The following is a 12,099-nucleotide window of genomic DNA, read 5'->3' as shown; positions in this document are numbered from 1 at the left end:
TCAGGTTGGCCTTGACCTCACTTTGTAGCTCAGGCTGGTCTCAAACTCGAAACGATCCCCCTGCTTCAGCCTCCCAAGTGCTGGGATTACAGGGATGAGCCACCACATCCAGCTCAAAGCACATTTAAACTGCCTAAGCAGTCAGACTTGGCGGAAATGAGCTGGACACTGGGGAATGGCCAGGATCATCCTCCTTCTCTGAGTCTTGTCCTGTGCTGCTGTTGTCCACCATCTGAAAATCACCACTTCAGATACACTGTTCAGTATTCTTGTTTCGCTCCATCAAAAATTTTTTTTCCTTTCTTTTGCTCACAGTATGAGGACACAAGAGGCAGAACACAATGGGAGTTCAGGTGTGTTTCCTAGAGGGAGCTGCCGCACATCCTTCTCTCTGGGGCATTTAGTTCTTATGTCACCTCGACAGGAACAGGGTTTCCTAACCCCTGCCTCCTACTTCTCCTCCTCCTGCTCATCCTCCTCCTCCTCAGAGGGCTGTTGTAGGAAGGATAAACCATGTAGTGAGCAACCTGCGATCCAGTGCACTGAACACAGTGCACCTTTGTTACTACAGACTGCTTGGAACGACTTAGTGTCGCCACTCTTCTGGGGCACATTTCTTTGTTCTCAGGTCCTCGGCTTGCTCTCCTGACACCCAAAGTGTAAGATCTGGAAGCAGTCACAGTACTATTCTCTGAGTGCCGAGGATGGTGTGTAATGCTTCCCAAGGACCAGTTCACAGGCAGTGCTTACACCCTCCTCCTGAGGAAGGACCAGGAGACACAAAGCTACCCACCAAACATCACACCATGGCTGGAGGGGCAGAGGTATCTCCAGAGGAGCCACGGTTTCTTACTTGGAAAAGCAAGTGCTTGGTAGCATGGACTAAACTTGGTAGAGCCTGAATCACCAGTGTCCCATGAGGAAAGGTAAGGGACGTTGCAGGGCACCCGGCGAGGTGCCCTGTTTTGGTCTGTTTCCTTAGATGAGGGAAGAAAGATGTTTCTGTATATGGAAGGCACTGGAGGTGTTTGTATAGACGTTGGCCTGAGCCTCCACCCACCCAAATACAGGGGTTTGGGACTGCCCTCCCACCCAAATCTGGGGCTGATCCTGTATGTGGGGCAGGAGGTTTCAGGTGAGCTCACACATAACCCTTCCCTCCCTGGGCTGCCTGCAGTCACATCGGGGAGGCTCCATGCTGCTGGGCTGCTTCCTTCCTCCCAAGGCCCCCACAGTATGCTACGGAACAACCTCTTTATGACTGACTCTGGCCTCCATTGGGAGAAAACTCTGTTCCTCTTTGGGCAGAGAAATGGCCTTGTGAGGTATCCTCCTCCCTGGCAAAGCCCTGCTGAGAAAAGTTTCTTCTGGGTCTTTCTGCCTTTCCATCCTTCTAGACCTGAACTCTCAGCTTTTGTCAGGCACAGGGCCAGGCTTGATGGCTTCCATATCTATTCCCTTGGCCCAGGGTCCTGGCTTGTGACTCCCTTCTCTAGGACACCCTCCAGCTCATACACAGACTGGAATGCAGCTGTGCACCTGAGCCGGTGCCACACCACCTCTGTCCAGCCCAGTGGGAATTCTGGGAGTGAGCAAAGCCACATCCACTGGGCTGTGGTGGCAACAGACATGGGCAAAGGTTCTGGGCTGTGGTATCAGGTACCTCACAGAATGGGAGTAGCAGGTTTCTTAAACTTCTGAGGGCCAGCTTGATGTGGTACAGAGGCAGGCAATACTTAATATTAGTAAATTGGCACAAAAATGAATGGAGTCTGTCCTAGGCCTACTTGACTTGTAGTGAGACTCCCAGCTGGTTTAAGGACAGATTTATCTTTAAGCCAACAGCCACAGTTGGGACCAGCAAACAGTCTGTGAAGTTCTGGCACCTCAAAGCAAGATAACGTGGTAGCTGAGGACTTTGACTCATACAAATTCCTTCTAGCTCAGTAGTCATAGTTCACAGATAATGAGGTTCCTAGTTAACCCCAATCTGTTCCTGTGTGCTTTTCCAAAAATCCATTGTTCCTCAATTCTTGAACCTTGATCGTGTCAGCAGCTCACCCCCGCCACTTCCTGCAGCCCACCAGCTCAACCCCCAATCACACTGTGCACCCAATAAAGGCCGAGAACACCGGTGCCTCGTATCTTAGCCCATTATTGGGCTTTGACCGTCCTGGTGCCCCTTGTAACTAAGATATATCCCTTGTCAGTGTTTTATTGTCATTGTATCCCTGAGCAGGAGTTGGTAGTCTAGGCCAGGGCCCCGGGAGTACATGGCTTGAGGCTTTGCTCACATATTTCTGCCTCTGGCACATGTGAGGCTCCAAGGAGGCTAAAAGTGTGTGTGTCCTTAGCTGGAGACAGCCTTCTCCTCCTCACTGCCAGCAGGAAGATTCTTGGGCCCTGGGCCTGACTTCCACAGGACGTGTGAGTTCTGCCATGTGAAGGTCATGGAGACAGCAACTTTCCCTTTAACACAAGAGATGACACCAGGAACACAGCTGAGGGACCTGCACAACCTCCTAGTGCTCCCCTGCACAGGAACATGGCAAGGTCACCCTCGCACAGGGAGCTTGGGGTTTGTTGGATCTGTCACTATCATCCCACCACCAGGAATGTCCACAACAACCATATCCCACCACATGCCAAAATGGCTGCTAGATCAAGTATTATGGTGTCATGAGAAAGAGACTCAAAAAAATCATAAATAACCAATAGAGGCAGGTGAAGTAAAGCCATGCAATGGACTATGAGGAAGCTCTCAGAAAGAACAGGGCAGCTCGCTGAGGTGGAATGACGAGGATGCAGTTTTCGGAGAGGACAGGAGAGTGCAGAGCAGCAGAGCAAGCAAGTTGCTCTTCCTGTTCCACACACAGGTCATGCCGAGATCCGAATCTATACAGGAATCTGCAGCACGGACACATAGTCTCTGCTGGCTGTGCTTGGCACAGGGGACAGGAGCTGGTCAGCCCTGGGTCAGCAGAGGCCACATTAACTGTTATTTTTTTATTGAACTTTTTATTTTGAGATAATTTGCACACATTTGCAAGAAGCACTGCAGAGAAATTCTGCTCCCCACAGTGGTAACGATATCACAACCAGGTTGTCCACACTGATACAACCAGCAAGCTTATTAGAATAACTGTCCCCTCTGGGAATTTAGCTCAGCGGCAAAAGCGCCTACCTGGCAAGCACAAGGTCGTGAGTTCGGTTCCCGGTACCGGAGAAAAACCAAAAAAATAAAAAAAAATAATAAAAAATAAAAAATAAATAATAAAAAATAAGAATAACTGTCCCCTGCATTAGTGGTGTGTGTGTTTGTGTGTGTGTGTGTGTGTGTATGTGTGTGTAAAACTCTGTGCAAATCTCCTACACATGCTGATGCACATACCAATCCTATAGTCAACCTACAGAGTGCTTCTTTACCCCAAAAACCTTTTACTTTGAAGATGCCTCCTCCATACTCCATCCGTAACTCCTAGTTATCTCAAATCTGTTATCAAGTTTTATGATTTTATTATTTGGAGAATTTTAGAGGGAGGGAATCATCCAACATGTAATCTTTCAGGACTTGCTTCCTGCTTAACACAATCCCATAAAGATCCTTCCAAGTGGCTGTGTGGACCAGTGGTTTGTGCCTGTCTGTTGCTGACTAAGGATCTGTAGTCTGGACATCCCTTTCAGCTGCAGGAAGACCTCTGAACTGTTTCAACTTCTGGCGAGTATGAACCAAGCAGTGTAAACATTCTTTATAGGTTGTGTGTGATCCAAACATTCTGTTTCTCTGGGATAAGTGGTGAGAGTGTGATCATTGGGAACCTATTTTAAAAGTCAAAAATGAAAAACAGTCTTGTGTAGAAAACAAACATTTGTTATTGGTTGATTTTTTTTTTTTATTTTACAGAGAGTAGTGAATGAGAAACAAACAAACAAAAAATAGAACAGTGGCAGCATACCAATATCACAAACAAACAAATCAAAGCAAGAACATTTAAAGTGATACAGGGTCTCAAGACAAAATAATATGAATTAACAGTGGTTGTTACATTACATATCGCTATCCTCAATTACATTGCTCAGATTAACAGATGTAAGAATGGAAGATTGCTCAAACCATTAAAGAGAATAAGAAAATAATTCCTTGATAAAACATTAGAGACAATACAGAGTTTCACTAGACAAGATGGTAGGAGTTCACCATTGTAATTCCATTGCTTATTGTTACCTTCAAATCAGTTGCTCAGATTACCAGACATAAGTGTGCAAAATCGATCAGAACATAAAAAATTATAAGCATTAACTGTTCTTTTCAATATACCATCAGACATCAGCATTAAAGTTATCTCAGCTATTCATATATAATTTATATTTTGCATTCCTTCTTTCTTTTTTCTTCTTTCCTTCATCCCAGATGTTCCTTCCTTTGAGCAATTTCTTTCCTTTTCCTATCATCTATTGTACATTTTGAGTTTTACCTAGTCTTTCAGTTTCTTACTTGAAGGAGACAATATGATGTTTACACATCTGTGTCCGATTTATTTCACGTATGAGTATAGTGTCTAGTTGCATCCATTTACCTACAAAAGCCTCAAGCTTATCTTTTTTTGTAGCTGAGTAATACTCCACTGTATAAAAATACCACATCTTTTTTATCCATTCCTCAGTGGATGGGCATCTGGATTGTTTCCAAGATTTAGCTATAACAAATTGTGCTGCTATAAACATGGGTGCACATATATCACTGTGGTATGATGTCTTTAATTCTTCTGGGAAAATACCCAGAAGGGGAATAGCTGGGTTAAATGGGACTTCCAATCCTAGTTTTGTGAGGAATCTCCAAACTGATTTCTACAGTGGTTTCACCAAGCTACACTCCCACCAACAGTGGCATAGGGTTCCTTTCTCCCCACAGCCTGTCCAGGATTTGTCATTGGTTGATTTCTTGATGGTAGCCATTCTTTCTGGGGTAAGATGAAATCTCAGTGTTGTTTTAATTTGGATTTCTCAAATGACTAATGATGTTGAACATTTTTTCATGTATTTATTCACCATTAGTATCTCTTCTGTGTGTATTCATCTCAAATATGTGTGTATTCATCTGTGTGTATTCATCTCAAATGAGATGTGTGTATTCATCTCAAATGTCCATTTTTGGATTGGGTCTTTGAATTTGGGGGGCCTGATTTTTTTTAACTCTTTATATGTCCTAGATAGAAGTCCTTTGAGGGGCAGTTGGCTAAAATTTTTTCCCAATTTGTGGGTTTTCTTTTTACTTGATTGGTGCTTTCTTTAGATGTGCAAAACCTTTTCAATAAGATGAGATCCCAGGTGTTGATTCTTTGAAGTATTTCCTGTGCCGTTTGGTTTTTGTTCAACAATTCTCTGCCTATATCTTAGAAGATTGGGACTGGAGCTCATAAGAGATCATTTATAGCAGAGGAAAACCAAAATGTTTCTGCCCAAAGAACTATGCAAAAAAAAAAAAAAAATTGTGGAGCATATTGATGAGGTGACAGGTGAACAGGCAGGTACAGCATCGCAAAGACCTACTATGACAACAGGAAAATAAAAAGGATGTCAACTGTGTCCTACAAGAAAGTACAGGAACACAAAATATATGTACTATCAGTGTAAATGGTATCTGTGTATGGAACATGCAGTTGTTATGTGTGAAGTTGTTATGCCTTGGATGTGACAGTTGAAGTGAAGCTTATTTATTTGGGAGGCTTTTGTGTTTACATTGTAGTTCACATAAGTTTTTATTTTTGATGTTATCTTTAAGTTTTGTAAGCAAGTAAACAGCTGATGTGAAAATGCTTATGTCTAGTCTAAGCACTCATTACATATTTGATATATTATTGACATCTTATTTCCCTGGTAGGTGCATGTTGTACAATACAGTAGGAAGCGCCTGACAAAAGAGGAAGTGAAGAGAGATGACCAGATTGCCATATAGAAAAGGAAAGCTAAGCACATGTGCTAGCAGTGTAAGTGAAACATGTGCACAGAACATGAAGTTGTCATGCTTGAAGACTGCCTCACATTGCAGACTGGGCATGCGCGCCCATGGCCTCTTCTCTTCCCCTCCGCCTCACCTTGGTCCAGGTAGCCTTGCATAAGCGGCCCGCGTGCAGAGCAGCCGGATCGGGAGCACAGTTGCACTTGCTGAAACCCAGCCGCGGAGGCCTGAGGAGAAGACAGGCGGGCTGGGCCCACCCGCGCACGCGTGCCTTTGTGCGGGTGGGGAGCTTGCGCCCCATACCGGAAGCCTGTGGCAGTCCCAGTTCCCCGCAGGCGGTGGCAAGGCCAGCAGAAAGCAGCAGCGTGGGCGGAGGAAGATCGGGGCGGGGAGGTGGTGACACACATCTGTAAAACCCAATATTCGGGAGTGCGAGGCAGGAGGATTACTTCAAGTTTGAAGCCAGCCTGTGCTACATAGTGAGTTGAAGACTAGACTGAACTGCTGTAAGACCCTGTCTTGGGCGACGTTTCCGTAGTGGTTGCATTATTTTACATCCCACGAGAAATGCACAAGAGTCCCAGTTTGTCCTCATCCCAGCTGAAACTACTTCCCATTAACACAAGCGGGAGGCCATTTCATGGCTTTGACTAAATCAGAGCCTAAGAGAGACTGAGGTTTTAAAAATAATTGGAGCTTTGATCATGAAGAAGAAAATGAAAGAGATACAGATAAAGAACAGTTAGTATTTTTTAGTTGTGAAAAAATAGAATTAAATATGAGGTTCATCGGAAGAGGAAGTGTGCCCCTTTCAAACATTTTTACAAAATTGGGGCAAATCTACTCAGTGTTGAAGATGATGAGGATTCTGAAACCTCAAAAGGAAAAACGTTAAATCATCCATCTGAAATTGCTGCTACTAGTTCTGGTGGTTTCATCTTGAAGACGTATGTGGGATGAAACAAGAGTGAAAGTTTTAAAACTTTGAAAGGCAACCCAATTGGACTTAACATGTCGAGCAACAATAAGAAATGGAGTGAAAATACACAAAATGCATCATTATGTTCTGGAACTACAGTTCATGGTAAACGTTTTCATCATGCCCATGTACAAATACCAGTAGTAAAAACAGGAGCCTGAAGCAATCCAGACCAAAAAGAAAGAATACCCACCTCATGTCCAAAAAGCTGAAATTAATCTTGTAAGGTTAAGTCAGCCCCATAGTGTTGAACATATAATGAAGAAAACAGAACAGTCTGAATCACAAGTACAGCCTGAAATTAAGAAGAATGTAGAACAAAAACAGCGTTGAAGTACATACCAACCTACTTCTCTATCTCCTGCTTTAAAAATTTTTTAACTCATTTAGAGGTTTCTGGACAATGTGAATGTTGCCCAAAATGTGGAAAAGAAAAAGAAAATCAGACCAAATGCCAACATTGTGGTCTTATTTTTCATAATGATTTGCAAAGACATTGCAGACAAACTGTAACTCTGAATGCATCTACTGGACCATTATTAAGAACATCAATTCATCAAAATTCTGGAGGACAAAAGTCACAAAACACAGGATTGCCAACCAAGAAGTTTTATGGGAACAGCGTGGAAAAGGTTCCAACTGATATAACTGTCAGTCGTGATGACAGTAGACATAATTACTTATAGACTAATGGAAAAGTCATTTTACCTGAGGCAAAAATACCCAAAATCACAAACTTGAAAGAAAGAAAAACAAGCTTGTCAGACCTAAAGGGTCCAATCATTTTGTCCAGTGATGATGATGATAATAACAAGAGTAACAGAAGAGACAGCCTAGCTCCTCGGCCTGCTGACTCAGCATGTTCTTCTCCAGCACCATCCCCTGGAAAAGTAGAAGCAGCACTGAATGAAAATCACGGCATTGCTGAGCGTGAGCCGAAAAGCATTCCACCAGAATCAGAGCTAAACACTGTCACATTGCCAAGGAAAGCAAGAATGAAAGACCAGTTTGGCAGTCCTATTATCACCACACCTTGTAAAGCTAATTCTCATGAAACTTTAATTGACCCTATATCTTTAAGATGCCCAAGTCTCTTTGAAAGTGTCATTTTAAGCTGTCAAAGTATACAAGTTGGAACACTGTTTTGACTATTAACAGTACCTGTAATTTTCTCTGTAGATTTTATCAAGATACATCTGGATGAACCGGAAAGTGATCCTATAGAGATTATTTTAAATACCTCTGATCTAACTAAATGTGCTGGGCATGGTAGCACACGCATGTAATCCCAGCACTCAGGAGGCTGAGGCAGGAGGATCATTGAGACTTCGAGACCAGCCTGGGCTACAAAGTGAGCTTAAGTTCAGCCTGAACTGCATAGTGAGACCCTGCCTCAAAAAGACCAAAAAAAAAAAAAAAGGAAATGTTAATGGTGTAATGTCCAAAAATTACCAGGCTGTTTCTTCAGATGATAGCAACAATGTGTCTAAAGCTGAGCTTGCAGCTGCCAGTGAATAAGGAAGATAAAGTATGGAATGATTGTAAAGAAATAAATAAGTCAACAAATTTGGAAGAACAATACATCATTTAAATTTTCCAAAATAGCCTTGATCCACAGACAAATGTGGTATTTGAGAACATCACTGATAACATCGATAAAAAGAATAATGTTTCCAGTTTTTTTAGGAAAATTCTCTTGGAAGAAGCCAATAGCAGATGTGTTTCTTGTACAAGAAGCTGCAAAGAGAGCATGAAAAGAAGTTGTATGCAAAAAGAAGACAAAGTTAAAACTATGTACTTTGAATCTAAAATACAACTTAGAAACAAACAGCAATTCCAGTTTTTTGAGAGGAGGAAGAATCTGAAGAAAGCCACACCATCTTCACTGGGCCTGTAGAAAAACTGAGAGTGTGTCCACCACCTCCTGCTAAGGGGGGTCATTTCTGTTACTGAAGAGGACCTGCACTGTCTAAGTGAAGGAGAATTTTTAAATATTTGGGGCTTGAAAAACTGAAGAAAGAAGAAGCTGACAGAATTCATACATTCAGTTCTTTTTTTCTACAAATGCCTCAATCAGAGAGAGAGGCGAAATCATGAAATAACTAATCTGTCAAAACAACAAAAACAACACAGGAGAGTAAAAACATGGACCCAGCATGTAGACATTTTTGAGAAGGATTTTATCTTTGTACCCCTCAATGAAGCTGCACACTGGTTTTTGGCTGCTGTTTGTTTCCCTGGTTTAGGAAAACCAAAGTAAGAACCTAACCTTCATTACCATGAAAATGCCATCATACAAAAAAATTCAACTGTAGAAGACAGTTATAGTTCTTCTTCTGCCGATCAAATGGACAGTTGTTCACAGAGTTCTTCTGCCAACCCCATCATTAAGAAGACGCTAGCTAAAGACCATTGCTTAGTTGTAACTGATTCAAGCAGTGGACAGGAAGAAAACAACCCTTGTGGTCTGAGAAACGTATGCACTGTGAAGAAACTAAATGATACTGCAAGTGACAATGAAGAGTCCAATAAAGGAGAATCTTCATGCCAGAAAGTTGTAGATAGCACTAAAAGTGAGAATGGCCTACAGGATGAATGTTCCAATTCTGTACATTATCCAGATGGCTTAAGCAATAGCAGAATGAACTATAGTGATGAGTCAGCTGAAGGTAGTAAAATGCTTGAAGACGAACTCATCAGCTTCTCAGAAGATTAAGATAACCAGGCTGATAGCAGTGATTATGGCTCCTTGCTGATGACAACTGCAATTCAGAAATAGGACAGTGGCATTTAAAGCCTACTATCTGTAAACAACCTTGTATTCTATCTATGGACTCACTCAGAGGCCCCTCTTGGTCAAATGTAAAAATTCTAAGAGAGTATTTAGAAGTGGAATGGGAAATTAAAACAGGAAGCAAAAGAAGTTTTCCCAAAGATGTTATGAAAGGCTCTAATCCAAAAGCACCACAGCAAAACAGCTTCAGTGATTGTGGTGTATAGGTATTGCAGTACATAGAGAGCTTTTTGAGAATCCAATACTAAATTTTGAATTACCTGTGAATTTGATGAACTGGTTTCCACTGCCATGAATGAGAACGAAAAAAGAAATCCAAAACATAATTCTGAAGCTGTAAGAAGATCAGAGCAAAGAGAGGAAGCAGCATAAAGACATATCCTCCACAGAAGCATTTTTAGATGAAGGGACGGAACAACAGTATGTCAGCAGTGTCTTAGCTTGACCAAAAGACTGTGGCATGTCAGTTCTACTTTTAGGGACTAAATGACACCACACATCACTTTACTATATAGCCTGTAAGGAACTGGAGTGTTCCCTGCTCAGTGGTTGGGAAATGTTAATGCTTGTAAAAATGTTATATAAATTTCCAAAGGAATACGTATTAAGTAAAAGTCTGTAAATGATGTTTAAAAAAAAGAAATCTGTGCTAAGTACAGCAGACCTATAAATGCTCTCAGTTCAGCTAGTAAGGTGTCATAATAAATACATTTTTAAATATGGCTATTTGTGCATACAGAACATTTTACTTGCACTTCAGCCTTTGTGTATTTCGTTGCATCTTGTAACATTTTGTCTGTTACAATTTCTAATCTTGAATGGCAGTGCTGTCATTCTATCCAATACATTTTACCCCTGCCAAGACCTTCACTATATTTTCAGACCTAGTTCTAACATTGGATGATTCCATTTGGTTGTGCGGCCACTTTGCAACATTTCAACTAGTCAAATATGTACTCACATTGCTGTTTTCTTTGTCATCTGAATCAAGGAGGTCTGTATTCTCTGCATCTATATCTGTATCCACTTCACTGTCACAAGAACTTTGGCTCATGTCAAAGTCATCATCATCATCATCATCATCATCATCATCATCATCCACCATGACACCACTCTTCTGTTATGAAAGCATGTGTTTTACCATAATGGATCATCTTCACCATCCATGCATGAGTAATCTGATGATTCACTTTTGACCTCCTCCAAAACCTGCAAATCTGGTTTTGCATGTGCCATTGTACCGAACTGGGCTACTTCTACCAGAAAAATCAAAAGAAAACTTTTTAAAAAACAAATCCTGGGGTGGTGTGGGTCTACTGGACCCTCTGTGATGCTTAAACATGCACAGAAACTGCATAAGGGTGGTTTCAAATCCCATTTTGCCACTTTTGCATGCATGCACACTCCTTGCCATTTATCACACCAAGTGGGAAAACACATAGCTTGCTTCCTGTATCCCTCAGGGAAATGTGTACAGAGACACACAGCCAGTGACTATAACACTAACATACAAGTTTACAGTAGAAAAGTAAAGGATGGGTCCACTGGACCCAGTCTCATGCCCCAAGGGTAAGCACCATAGCAGTGACATAAGCACACCCACATTTGTAGTGGCACAGTTTACAGTAGCTAAATCTTGGAAACACCTCAATTGCCCATCAACCAATGATTGGATAAAGAAGATGTGGGTTTTTTTTATTCAGTGGAGTACTACTCAGCCACAAAAGATAAGTTTGAGACATTTCTAGCTAAATGGATACACCTTAAGACCATACTCTTTAAGTGAAATAACAGACACACGTGTAAATACTGCATTGTTTCTCTGGTGTGAGAAACTCAAAGTGTAAATAAGGACCAAAATGTTTTTATTTCAGGTTTTGGCTTTTTTAGGCAGGGTCTCTCTGTAGTACAGGCTGGTCTTGAACTCACTTATGTAGCCCAGGCTGGCCTCAAACTCATAGCAATCCTCCTGCCTCAGCCTCCCAAGTTCTGGGACTACAGGTGTGTGCCACCATGACCAGTGTATAATAGATATTTTGAAACAGGAAAAAAAATATTCAGACTGGAAGGGGAATCAGGGAGCAGGGACGGTGCAAGGACTGAAGGAAAGGAAAAGAAAAAGAAAAAAATTAGAAAAGAAGAAAAAATGGAAACAAAGGTTTTATAAATAAAGACAAGAAGAGGGATTGAAGGGAAGCTAGGAGATAGAGCAAAAAGAATCAAGATGTATCATGCACAGCTACAAATTCTTTACAAAGAATGTGATCATTATATGTACCTAAAATGTACCAATAAACTTAATTACAAAAAAAAAGATAAAAGTTTTTACATGTTCAGTTCTGATGCAGTTCATTTTTAGTACTTTCA

General features: G+C 41.6%; 1 pseudogene; it reads left to right on the top strand.

The window, feature by feature from the left end:
- The first annotated feature begins 5,829 nt into the window (after positions 1-5,829).
- On the top strand, positions 5,830-10,850 carry LOC102017245 (annotated as a pseudogene).
- Positions 10,851-12,099: the final 1,249 nt, after the last annotated feature.

The sequence above is a fragment of the Chinchilla lanigera genome, unplaced genomic scaffold (assembly GCF_000276665.1).
Source record: "Chinchilla lanigera isolate Chin_1 unplaced genomic scaffold, ChiLan1.0 scaffold00021, whole genome shotgun sequence".
Lineage (NCBI taxonomy): Eukaryota > Metazoa > Chordata > Mammalia > Rodentia > Chinchillidae > Chinchilla > Chinchilla lanigera.
The sequence above is the reverse complement of the archived record's forward strand: the minus strand, read 5'-3'. Positions and strand labels throughout refer to the sequence as shown.